The sequence below is a fragment of the Lepus europaeus genome, chromosome 10 (assembly GCF_033115175.1).
Source record: "Lepus europaeus isolate LE1 chromosome 10, mLepTim1.pri, whole genome shotgun sequence".
In the NCBI taxonomy this organism is placed as follows: Eukaryota; Metazoa; Chordata; class Mammalia; order Lagomorpha; family Leporidae; genus Lepus; species Lepus europaeus.
In genome coordinates this window covers 87,603,625-87,617,242 of record NC_084836.1, presented here as the reverse complement: position 1 = coordinate 87,617,242, position 13,618 = coordinate 87,603,625, and the positions used below count along the sequence as shown (strand labels likewise).

At 44.7% G+C, this 13,618-nt stretch overlaps 1 protein-coding gene across 2 annotated transcripts in view; it reads left to right on the top strand.

Annotated features, from left to right (window-relative positions):
* Positions 1 to 13,618, top strand: part of ISM1 (isthmin 1) — a 77,800-nt gene that overhangs the window by 21,702 nt on the left and 42,480 nt on the right. The window lies entirely within an intron of this gene.

The following is a 13,618-nucleotide window of genomic DNA, read 5'->3' as shown; positions in this document are numbered from 1 at the left end:
GAGCACCTAGGTATCGGACCAGCACCCATATGGGATGCCGGCGCTTCAGGCCAGGGTGTTAACCCACTGTGCCACAGTGCCGGCCCCAGAGTCCGTGCTTTTAATCCTAAAAATGTGGTGGCTTGAGGCAGAAGGTCTTTTTCCATTGTCAGAAAGGCCTGTTGCTTTGAGAATCAAAAGACTTGAGTTTCTGTCCTCATTCTGTCACTAACCTGTTGTGACTTTGGCCTCTTTCACTCTTAGCTTCCTTTGTTCTTGTTTTAATTTGTTTAGTTTTTTATTTATTTATTTTCATTTTATGTGAAAGAGAGACAAAAGAGAGATGCTCATTTACTCCCTAAATCCCACAACAGCCAGGGCTGGGCCAGGTCAAAACTAGGAACCTAGAGCTCAATCTAGGTGTTGCACATGGGTGGCAGGGATTCAAGTTCTTGAGCTGTCTATCTGTTGCTTCCCAAGGTATGTGTTACCAGGAAGCCGGATCAGAAATGGAGTAGCTGGGACTCAAAGCAGGCATTCCAATATGGGATGTGGGGCACCCCAAGTGGCTTCCTAACCACTGTACAAAATGCCCACTTCTCACTCCTGTCAGCTCCATATAGTCATCCAGGGAGCCAGGATGATGCAAGCTCTTACATCTTCTTAACAGTTCAGAAGCAACTACATTCCTCTTGATCATATTGATCATAATTTTTAAAGCAAGGTGGGTTGCAAATTCATTCCCTGGCTAAGGGGCTGATATAGCTGATACAGCTTAAGTGAACAAAAATAGTAAGGCAGCTCTATAATTTATTTTTCACACAGCAAAATGATTGATGAAAAGAATTCAATTATAAGCAATTATATTGCATAGAGAAACACATGAAAGAAATTTAGCATAGAGGTTTATTCTACAATTTCCAGGCCTAGTATTACCTTTGCTGTATATTCAAACATAAATGAAAAGATATGATTTCCTTAAAAATCCCTTGGCCAAGTTTTTGTTAGCCATTTGTACCAATCTGTTTTCCATTGCTATAACAAAATACTTGATGCTAGATACTTTATAAAGAAAACAGGTTTATTTAGCTCACAGTGTTGGAAGCCAAACATCCATGATCTGGCAGCCCCACCTGTTCAGCCTCCAGCCTTGTAGAAAAATGGAAAGAGAACCAACTATGTGGAAGGCAGGAAGCCAGAGACCACAGAGGGGCCAATCTTCCTTGTTTTATAACAGTTTATTCAGGAGCTAACCAGTGTCCCTCCAGAACGACATTAATCTCCTCCGAGGGTGGTGCCCCCAGTGATCTGAACACCTCCCACTAGATCCCACCTCTTAAAGTTCCACTGACTTCTCACATCACCACAAGGAGGACCCTTCAAACCACTGTCATATCATTTGGATATTTTGATGCCAGCAGTGGCACCCATTTTATTGTTGTCCCCCCAAGAACAGCTACTGATGAGAAAGTAAGATGTGTGAAAAGGACAGATGCATTTCACCTAAGGGTTGGACTCAGAAGTGGCTGTCTTCCTGCATGGTTGTTGCATTCATTCCCTGCCAGTCTTCTACTAGAATGTCCAATGAGGGGGCTGGCGCCATGGCTCACTTAGTTAATCCTCCACCTGTGGCACTGGCATCCCATATGGGCACCGGGTTCTAGTCCTGGTTGCTCCTCTTCCAGTCCAGCTCTCTGCTGTGGCCTGGGAGGGCAGTGGAGGATGGCCCAGTGCTTGGGCCCCTGCACCCACATGGGAGACCAGGAAGAAGTACCTGGCTCCTGGCTTCGGATCGGCATAGCTCTGGCCGTAGCAGCCATTTGGGGGGTGAACCAATGGGAGGAAGACCTTTCTCTCTTTCTCACTGTCTATCTGTCAAATAATAATAAAAAAAGAATGTCCAATGAGTAGTTTCAAATTGAAAATATAAGCATGCTTCTTTGATCAGCTCTAGGAAACGTAAAAGAAAGGAATGGATGGAGAGATTTCTTTTCATGAAGAATTCCTAAAATCAACAAAGCCTAGAAGAAAGAGACTATACAACTTTGGGTCAAGAGTCTAGGAATTTAATTTCAAAGAGCACTTGTTCCCTGCCATCCTTATGCCAGTGAAATATCTTCCTCCTGTATTAATTAATTACTGAGTAACAAATTACCCCCAAATTTTGCAGCTTAAAAGAACACTCATTGGTTGGAATTCCTGTGAGTCAGGACTTCAGACACAACTTCACTAGACTCCTCTGGCCCATGGTCTGTCACAGGCAATAATTAAGTTTTCGTGGCTGGCATTGTGGTATAGCAGGTAAAGCTACCACCTGAGATGCTAGCAACCCATACAGGCACCACTTTGTGTTCCAACTGCTCCATTTCTGATCCAGCTCCCTGCTAATGGTCTGGAAAAAGCATAGGAAGATGGCCCAAATGTTTGGGCCCCTGCCAACCACAGGGGAGACCCAGATGAAACTCCTGGCTCCTGACTTTGGCCTGGCCTGGATTTAAAAATACGTAAATCTTTTACTACTACTAATTATTATTATTAAGGTGCCAAAGAAGACTGCAGTCATCTCGTGTTGACAGTGATGATGGGATTCAGTGTGTCACAGGTTGTTGGCCAGAGGGAGTCCTCAGCTCCTTACCATGTGGACTTTTATATTAGAACAGCTCACAGGATGGCAGCTGGCTTCTTGAGAGCAACCCAGTGAATACAAGCAGAGAGAAAGAGGGTGAGCAAGATGAACCCCCTGATCTTTGGTGACCTAATCTCAGTGACATGGCATCACTTTGCCAGGGTCTGTTTGTCCAGAGCAAGTCACCTGCTCCATCCCACATCGCAGGGAAGGGATTGCACAAGGCTGTGTATTTCCAGAGATGGCATCATTTAGGGCCATTGCAATGCTGCCTCCCATACTCCCCTTCACATTTAGGTGGGAATCTGCCCCTTCCTGTTTATCCCTTTGTACTCCCCATGGGTTTACCTGTGTTCTTACTTTCCCAGATAGACTTAATTTCATTGACAGTTCCGCTACACTCATGTGCATTCAAAATAAAATACTCAGTATCATCTGCCCTTGAATTGCTGCTCTCCCCTGTTCAAGAACTTCCAGTGGTTCCCCACTCCTCTCTGCAGAACAGGTATTGAGGAACTCCAAATCTGGAATTAATCAACTTTTCCTGCCCTTCATTTTACAGGCTGCATTGGCAGTCGGACTGGACTCTTACTATTGCTTGTGCCCTCCCCGTGCTCTTTTGCCTCTCTAATCCTGGCTTCTGTTAGCTAACAATGCCCTGCTCCCTCTTTCCAGCTGCAAAAATTCCAAACAAGCCACAAGAGCTTTTCTGTGAACTGCCAAGGTGGAAATGGGCTCATTTCTAACCCTCAGAGAACCGTGCACCCATTAAGTGCTTGTTACATTCCTCCTCCTATGTCACTATCTGGGGGGTGTGAACTCACCCACTCCCCACTCTGCCTGCCAAACAGGGAAAGGGTCTTGACAGCAGGAGTAGTAGCTTACTTCCCTTTTATCCTCCACGGTGGGGAATATAGCCCCTTGCATATGGCAAGGATTCAATAAAGTCTGGAATGTCAGGCAGTGTTGTGCTCTCCAAAAATGCCTGCACCACATTTAGGAAGGCAGAGGGGATATTGTTATTTTCATTTTATAGATGAGAAAACTGAGACCCAAAGAGGTTTACCTACTTGCCTAACAGCAGACAATGGCAGAGCCCTGATTAAATGCCCAAGTTCTGAGGAAGCCTCCTGGCCTATAATAGGAAAAAAATTTATTTGGTAATCACCATTCATACATGGCTGAGTTTTCTCCCCGTTAAATCTAAACCCACCTAACCTGACTTGATTTTTAATAGAACACTTTAGATTAACTCAGCACCCCTGCATTGTAATAAATGTCTATCTCTTTGATATATTTTTTAACCATTCTAGGGGAGGACAGGGAATAAGAGACTAAAAAAATAAATAAGAGAGCTTCAGAGACAGGAGGAGGGCCTAGGTCTGGAATTTCTTGTTCTTTGTGGATTACCCTTTTCAACTCTCCAAAAAAGTAGCATCAGGAAATATCGCGTCTTCAATTGTCTTGCTGTCCTCTTACTTCCTTCTGACTGTGTGATGACGTCTCATGCAGCTTATGGGCTGCACGGGTCAAGAGGATTCTAAGGATCCAGGACTCCTTGGCCAGATGCTGTGCCACTGGCATTTCTGGAAGACTTAGAAGAAAGGGTAATTATTTCTTAAAACCCATTGTTCAGACCTCTGTAGGCAGTAAGCTGAATGCAAAATGACTTTCAGCCAAGTCCCGTTTGCACCTGGGAACGGTGAGAAGTATTGCAAGCTTCACAAAGAGATGAAACCTGACCATGACAGGAAGTGACTTACAGCTCTGCAGGCACAGATGTATTGACACAAGGTCGTGAAGTAGGAAAGAATTACAGTTTTCAAAAAGATGTGGGATCTTAGTTTCTCTTTTATCTCAGTATGATGTGTGTGTCCTTGAATAAAACCCTGTAACCACAGCGCAGAAGTGATGTTTCTGCAACAAGAGGGGTCTGAATCCTGGTGTTTGTGGGTTTGATACACAGCAAAGTCAGGCTTTCCCCCTTTGACTTGTTCATTATGTGTCAGTACTGTGGTTTCCAAATGCTCTATGAACCTGATTTTCCAAGGTCCAGGTGGGCTATGTGGGTGATGGCAATGGCCAAAGGTGCTGAAGGAGTTAGCTACAGCAGGCGGTTACTGGGAGACTGAGGCTTGATTCATATTAATGTTTCTTGGTGCACGAGTTGTCAGAAAACTTTATTATCTTGCATTTATTCACTTGATTCAAAAACATTTATTATTGCTTCTTTTGAATTAAGGGGGTGATGGCCAGCAACAAGTGATCATCCAAAAACCTGACTTTGAGTTGCATAGCTGCTGTGTTACCTGTCTTGGAGAGGCCATGATAAGCTGAGAAAGTTGATAGTATTTTGAAAAATTGATTGACTGTTCACCTTAGCGGTAAGATGTTTAAATGATATAGGGAGGCTTTTTTTTTTTTTTTGCAACATTATGCCATAAATACTGCTTTGGGGTCCAATCTCAGGGGGATCTCGGGTTTAGCAGAAGCACACTTCATCATTTCCAGCAGATGACTTTATAATAAATGGAACCATTGAACTTCACTTCATGGGCCAGGCCCCATAACACTAACTTCTATCTGTGTTCTTCTCATGTATCCTGGGTGAACTGTGCTAATTTTGGTTTCCTCTTTTATTGTATTGTTTTCCCTAGCCTTCACCCCAACCCCAGTGTTACAGTGACATCTTGGAATATGCTAAAGAGTTGGCTCATGATGCTGCCACTCCCTTCATGCCACCAGATATTTCCCTGTTCAGCATGACCTGCTGTTTGGTGGAGTTGGGAGGTGGGGAGGGCAGAGACAGAATAAATATATTTTCAGGCTGCATTGACTATATGTTTAACACTAGTTTTGAATTAACACAAAGATGCAAATAGAGAGACAAGATAAAATTATATAAGAGAGTTTATAAACATGAAAATAGTAGAAAGAGTTGCTTTATAGGAGAAAGAGCTATTTATGTTTGGGTGAGAGTGGCTAAACAGTATGGGCTAGATTCTGGCCCCACGTACATATGGTCAGCCCAGGAGCCCTGAAAAGAATCTGGCTTTGCCCTTTATCTAAATATTAATCATTGCTGGGTAGATTTTTCTAGGATGAAGTTTGCAAAGATTAATAAGGACACAAAAACCTGGAATAAAAGCCAAATCTCACAGGGCTTAGGGTTCCTAACAACCTTCCACTCCCCTCACCACTGAAAATAGGCTCATATGAGGGGTAGCAGTGAGACTGCCCATTGCACCTACTGCCTCCTCAACTTTGGTCCTACCCTGCACACAGCTGTGGCCAGACTTGAAGCAGGGGCAGGCCAACTTGAACCCTCCCGTGCCTTGGGGTGGACGAACACAGTGAGACCACACGGGGTCCATTCTTCTCCAGCAAAGTAGTGATATGTTCCAGGCAAAAGCCCAATCTGGGATGTTTGGGCCCAAAGGAAACATTTACAACCAAATTATACACCTCGGAAAATAAATGAGCTTTCATTTTAGAAGGAAACCCTGCCAGGCTCTTTATTATTTGCACCACAATCATAAAGTTGGTTTTAATCTCTGCAGTGGAATGCCGCTGGGTTGGCCAACTGGCAGGCTCTGCTGGTTTGAGTGGGGACCACTTCACCCTGTGGAACACACAATGGGAAGTAAAGGGAAGTACTTCTCCTAAAACATTTTTCTCAGCATCTATTGGCTTTTTTTCTGGCATGTTCCTTACAACTTCAAAGCAGACTCTTTCTTTCTCTTTTCCTTTATTCTCCTTTTTGAGAATTCCTTGGGCCTTCCAGAAAAAGGCTTAATGTTATGTGTTTTTTCTTAATGGATGAAAATCCAGGAGTAGGCCCAAGAAAGTCTATAATGCATTTCGTTGACCTCCTTAAGGGGACTTGGATATGAAAGCTGAGAGAGAACAGAGGGGAAGGGCTTTTAAGCACATTCTGTTTTTCACCTTCACAAAGAAATCTGGAGAGCTGAACGTCCGGGGAGCTCTTTCTCAGGATTCATGCCGTGAAATGACCTTGTCAGTGTGACAGTCGGGAGACTCAGGGTTTCTGGGATGGCCTGGGTTTCAAATATTTTATATCATGATCAGACGATGTGCTGGACACTGTGTCCAGATTTAGGATTTGGAATAAAGAGCTCCCCCTACCAGCTTTCAAGAATGTGACTGAGTATTTTCCAATAGAGCTTGGAGGGAATCTCACACTTGAGCTGATGGCATTAGAGTGAGTCCTCATGGGCCCATGGGGTTTCAGAAGGCAGAGCAGGAAAGGAGCTGCTGAGTATGGGTAAGGCATCGATAGGAAAATCAGGGCAACACAGTTAAGAACCCCACGTGGTTTCCAAACCTTGCTGCCCTCTGGAACCCCTTGGGGACCTTTTCAAAGGACTGGTGCCTGGATCCTACTCCAGATCCCCTGACTTAAACAGTTCAGTGCATGACTGGAGTATCAGGATGCACTGTAAAGTTTGGAAACCCCTGCTGAGGACTAAGGTAAGGACTACAGGAGGGTAAGGATGGAGGCGATCTTATTCCCTATTGTATTCTCAGCATTCGGAACAGAGTAATTAGCCCCCAGTAATTAAAAGATGAATGAGTAAATGGATAAAGGTTCTACAGCTCATCTGCCCACACACCATTAAAATAAATCCCAGATAATTAGGTGATTTCAGCTCTTAAATATTTGGGCTGGTCTAGGGTGGAGTGTGGCTTAAGTATGAGATCTCCCTCACCCCCATCTATTTTACCCTATTTTTCTCCTAACTTAAGACATCCTGAGAGTGATTTCATAACCTCCTCCTAGGCCACTTTTAATTTTCATGACATGGCAATTTCATAACCTGTCACTATCAATTGCTTTGATTTCTCCATAAGCCAGGGATTTACATCTGAGCTCCTCTGCTCCTCAGGTATCCTCATTCATGCCCTGCAATATCTGAATTATTCCAAGGTAGATTAGCCCAGCGATTCTTTGGCAGTGAAGCCCTGGGGGTGGCGGTCTTTGGCCCACAGTTGTATGAGCAGCTCTTGCTGCCTCTTCCTGACGTGGAAGGTTTCCACTTCCCACCCGCTGCCTTCGTCCCGTCTCCCCCTTTGGGGAGACACCGAATTCTGGCAGGGGATAAGTCAGATTTTATTGTAAAAATGTTTATGGAGACTGTCAGTTCTTAACCTTAAAACTGAACCATGCTGTTTGTATTTTTCCAAGCGACAGAGAGTGTGAAGGACTAATGAAAATGGAGCGTGAAGAGATCAAACATGCATGTGTCCTGGAATCTTTGTTGAAGACCTGGGACGGGAGAAATTCCACTCTAGTGGCAGGGGTGTGGAATTTGGGGGGACAGGATTCTCTATTAGTCAGGCTTGGGATTATGACCTGGCATTAGAGAAGGTGAGGCTCAGGGAGTGAGGGGACCCCTGTGGGATGCAAGATGCAGGGATTACAAGACTTTCTTTCTCCTTTGAAAAGCTAGAAACATGTTTCCTTTGGTCAGAGCAAGCAAATCCACTTGTAACAAACTATCTTGACCTCCTCAAGCCTTTTGAAAGGAGCCATTCAGAAGTTTGTGTAACATGCCATGTTGGAGAACGTTTTTTGCTTACCGTGTGACTTTTCTGTAAACCACGGGGGAGGGTGAGCATTTTCTAGCTTCGAGTTGCGCTCTTAGTAACTGAATGCCCAGGACTTTGGTTAAAAATGGGTTTGGCTGTATCTCAAAAGCCAGTCTTTATATCTGCAGACTTGGGGGAGAGGTGGGGTGGGGAGGGGCTGTAAGTGGGAGAGTCCAAACTGAAGCAAGCAAAATGCATTTTCACAGGGCAAGGTATGCATTTGCTGGAGAAAAGCGAAGCTTTAATTCCTACATAAGACTTTCTGGTTGGGGCCTGGGCAGCTGGTTTGAAGAGAACTCTTTCCTGGGTTGAACTCTTGACAGCAGTTGGTCCTGTCTTTGGGGCCTTTAGACACACAGGTGTGATGGATCCATCAGGACTCTGTTTCCCAGAAGATCTCCCTGGGAACAGTAAGGAGCAAGTAAACAGAGGAGTTGGTAGATGAAGGCTACTCAGATTTTTTTTTTTCCTTTGCAGTAGGAATGCCTTGGCTTTGATGGTGCCTGCTGTGTATGTGCTGGGAACACATTGATTTTTCTCCTCCAGTTTTGTACACGAACTTGGATCTGCTGGAAAACTGCAAGTTAGATATTGGACAGTCTGAGATTTACCCTTGCTGATAGGTGATGTTGTGGGGAAGCTTTTGGGGCACTAAGGTGCTCTATGGTTTAAAGAGGCCCCCTCTTCTTGGTAGTAGTCATTTGGCATTTGGGGCACCTAAAGGAAAGGATTTCTTCCTCCGACTCTTCCACCTGCTTTCTTCCCTCTTCTCTCCTACACTAATGGTTAATTTCCCTTTCTCTTAGATCTGCCTGCAACCACTGAGTCCCCTTTTAGGGGTTGCTTAATTTTCTACTAGACCTGTGATCTAGAAATTTTATCTGACTCAGTACCCAATGTGGATCCATGCCTATCCTTCTCCGTGGACCTGAGTGACTTATCTAGAAACAGTTGAATGGTGAGGAAGACATCAGTCAAAGGCCCTTTGCTGCCCTATTTTGGGCACCTGTTACCTAGGCAAGTCAGAGGAGTCTAGGATATGTTGACACAGGGAAAGAGTGGAATGTGAGCCCAGTCTTACCATTCACTTCCCTCTTTGGGAGTTTTGACTTGTCCTCTTGTATGCCGATCTTGCTTGACCTAGTGTGCAGCCTCCTTCACCTGGATTCCTGGACATGAGGGAAGCTCTGCCTTCCCCTCATGGTGCTCTCATCTTGGGGAACCCTTGTGGTGTGCATGAGTGCCCAGAGTGACTCCCTAGACTGGACAGAAGCCTTGTGGCTCAATGACTATATATATGATTACATGTTCCAAAGATTAAAAGTATACCAGCTAAGGGGCTGGTGTTGTGGTACAGCAGTTTAAGCCACTGCTTTGCAACACCAGAATCCCATATCAGATTATTGGTTCAAGCCCTGGATGCTCCACTTTTGATCCAGCTCCCTACTAATGTGCCTGGGAAGGCAGCCAGAAATGGTCTAGTTACTTGGGCCCCTGCCACCCATGTGGAAGACCCAATGGAGTTCCAGGCTCCTGGCTTTGGCCTGACCCAGGGCTGGCCATTGCAACTGTTTTGAGAGTAAACTTGCTGATGTAAGATCTCTCTCTCTCTCTCTCTCTCTCTCTCTTCCTCCCTCCCTCTCCCTCTCTCTCCCTCTCATTCTTTGTCATTCAGCCTTTCAAATAAATAAATAAATCTTTTCTAAAAAGTACACCAACTACTTGCTACCCCTTCATTTCTTGGAAATAATTTGCCTTTGCTGAAGAACAACTGCTATCTGGCTCTCTTCCTCATCTTCTAGTTCAAGCTGATGTTCTCAGGTGTGAAACTGCAGTGGCATCAGGCATGGTTTGTTAAAACTCTGATGACTGCACCTCCTTCCCACCCCTGGTCCTGCAGAGACTTTGATTCCATGGGTGTTGTGGGCACTGAGAATTAGCAGTTTGAACACATTCCCTGAGGCTTCTTTGAGAACAACTTTGTAAACTGGTTGGAAGTGATAACTCGGTATTATGATCAGCTTTTCTGTGAGCTTGGTTAGGAAACAACAGTTTCCTATATACTATATATATACTACACTATTTCAAGTATTTTAAAATTAAATGAAAGGGGTGAGTATGTGGCTTAATGTTTATGATGCCACTCGGGATGCCTGCATTCCAGATCAGAGTGCCTAGGTTTGAGTCCTGGCTTCCTGACAATGCAGACCCTGGAAGGCAGCAAGTGATGATTCAAGTAACTGGATCCTTGCCACCCACAAGGGACACCTGCATTGAATTCCTGGCTCCTGGTTGCAGGCATCTAGCTGGGAAGTACACTAGTGGATGAGAGCTCTATAAGAATACATTTAAAAATTTTTTAAGTAAAATAAACTTCAGTTTTCTCATTTGTACAATGGGGGTTATGGTAATTGTATCCAATGTGCATGATACAATCCAACTAATGCATGAAAGGTGTTTGGACAAGACTCACACAGAGAAGACATTGGGAAAGGGTGGAGGATGTGGAGGAGTGGTTATTACTAGAAAAGAGGGGAACTGGCTTGAGGAGAAAAGCACTGAAGAGCAGAGATAATGATGGAAGTATAAGGAAAGGCTAGTGAGAGAAAGATGACAAAGGGGAAAAAGTAATGTTGACCACAGAGATCTTAGCATTTCACAGTGAGAAACTGAGCCACACAAAAATGTGCACCCAATAAGCAAGCCCCTCTTCATTCAAATGCAGGTTGTGCACCCCTAATCCAAAAAAACAAAATCCAAAACACTTCTGATTCTAAGCATTTTTGTTAAGCGATCCTCAACCTGTGCTGAATCTCCCTGCCTCCTTTAGAAAGTATTTATGACCTTGCAAATTGCCATTTCTCTTCAGTTCTCTTTCTATTTTCTTTTATTTTGTGTTTCTTGTAGTTATGTAAGTTCTGTATCTACATAAGACACATACAGAAGAGAGCATAGATCATGCGTGTACAGTTCAATGAATTTTCACCAAGTGCACATAGTTACGTAACCAGCTCCCCAAAAAGAAACAGAAAATGGTTGGTCCTCCAGCAGCCCCTCAAGGCTTCACTTCCACTTGAGTTGTTTTGTTTAACAGTATGTTTGTGGAATTCATCAGTGGTGTCAAATATGGTTATAGTCTGTTCATCCTCATTGCTCTTGTGTTTTACTCCAGGGGTATTTATTTTAGCTACATTTTACTTATGCTGTCTGCCAGCCACTGGGGTCCCTGTCACTTTTAAAACTCACCCTTCAGGGCGGGCTTTTGGTGCAGAAGTTAAGCTTGGGGTGCCCAGTCCCATATTAAAGTGCCTGGGTTCAAGTCCCAGCTCCATTTTCCATTCCACCTTCCTGCTAGTACTCACTATGGGAAGCAGCAGTGATGACTGAAGTAGTCGGGCCCCTGTTACTCATGTGGGAGATCCAGACTGAGTTCTGTGGCCTGGCTTTGACCTTAGCCATCCCTGGATGTTGCAGGCATTTGGAGAGTGAACTAGAGGGTAGATTTCTCTCTCTTTGCTTTGAAATACAATCCCACCCATATGTTTGGAACACCTGAGGAAGAATACGATGATCCTCAATTACTAACATCCAAAGCAACCTGTTTGGGGTCCTGCTCTTTGTGACCAACTTTCTTTATTTCCTGCCTCATTTAGGCCACTGAATAGCCTCATCATGTTTGCATGAAATGTTTGCCATTCCATTCCTACCTTCTTCCCTCCTGAGTTTATCACCATCTGTTTCATTCCATCCTCATGGCACCTACTATATTTGTTGACCAGATCTAACTAACCCTATGAAGTCATCACACCACACAAGTCCAACAGCACTGAGCTAGACTGGTATCTCGAGGTGAGTTTTCCCCCAGAAAATGAGGCCAGGACTCTCCCTACCAAACGACTGGAGCAGGACTAAGGGTGTGGAGCAGGGCTAAGGGTTTAATCAGTGGTGTGCTGCAGGCCAGCGTTCTGGAGACAGTCTTCTCAGAACTGTTTCTCGTACAGGGCTTACATTTGAGAAATACAAAGTGACTGCAGACTCCTTTATCATAGACAACACCTCCAGGGGACAAATTAGGACAACACGATTCAGTGATAGGAACAAGGGCTTTGGATCCTACTTACTAGCTATGGCCTTTCAACCTCAATTTCCTGGTCTGTGGAATACAAGTTCTCCTGTCTCCCTCTAATGAACACTGTGAAGATTCAGTTTAACATACAGTGCAACACATGGGTGACAGCTGCTGCTTCTCCCTATATGCCCCGATCTTCTGCTTATCTCTCAATACCCATTTTTCACCCTTTGCCATCCTAATTTATGCCTTTGGCACCAGGTATATAATTACAACAGGCGTCTTTGCTTTCTGGCTTCTGATTGGGTTTGGCCCAGTCATTATATAAAATGGCAGGAAGTGAGAGGAAGAGGGGAGGGATGTTGAAGTATCTGGTAAATCCCCTATATCCCTCCTTATTCCCTCCTCACACAAAGACCCCTCTTTCCCTTTCGATAACAGTGATCTCTCCCTTTCTTTACATCTTCAAGCCTGGGGGTATAAGATCTCCCTAGCCTTATTGGCCCTGGGTACTGGAGTATGCTTGGTGGTTCCCAGCCACTTTGTTCCTTCCTTAAGTTCTCCCCAGTTACCCAGCTTGCAGATGTCATTCATTTTCTGCTCACACTCAGAGACATCCTGTATGGTAAACAGCAAACACATAGGTATACTCTCTGTCACACCATCTGTACACTTCTTGACCACTTCTCACCCCCAAAAAAGCCTCTGAGAAGCTTGGGGTTCTCCTTTCTTGAACCTCAGCTAACCAAATGAGTTCTAGTGGGAGAGTCTCTTTGTGAGAATAAAATGTGGAGGTGCTTCATTCCTCTAGGATCAGAGTAGGAAATTTTATGGGCACAGCAAGGTAATTAAATGGTTGAAAGTAGGTTGTGGGGGGCTGGCGCTGTGGCATAGTGGGTTAAGCCACTGCCTGCGGTACCTGCATGCCATATGGGCGCTGGTTCAAGTCCCAGCTGCACCTCTTCCAATCCAGCTCTTTGGGCCCCTGTACCCACATGGGAGGCCCAGAAGGAGCTCTCAGCTCCTGGCTTTAGATCAGCCTAGTTCTGGATGTTGCAGCCATTTGGCGAGTGAATCAGCGGATAGAAGATCTCTCTCTCTCTCTTCCTACTCTCCCTCTCCCTCTCTGTGTAACTCTGCCCTTCATATAAATAAATAAATAAATCTTAAAAAAAAAAAAAAAAGAAAGGCCGGCGCCGTGGCTCACTTGGCTAGTCCTCTGCCTGCAGCACCAGCACACCAGGTTCTAGTCCCGGTTGAGGTGCTGGATTCTGTCCTCGTTGCTCCTCTTCCAGTCTAGCTCTCTGCTGTGGCCTGGGAGGGCAGTGGAGGAT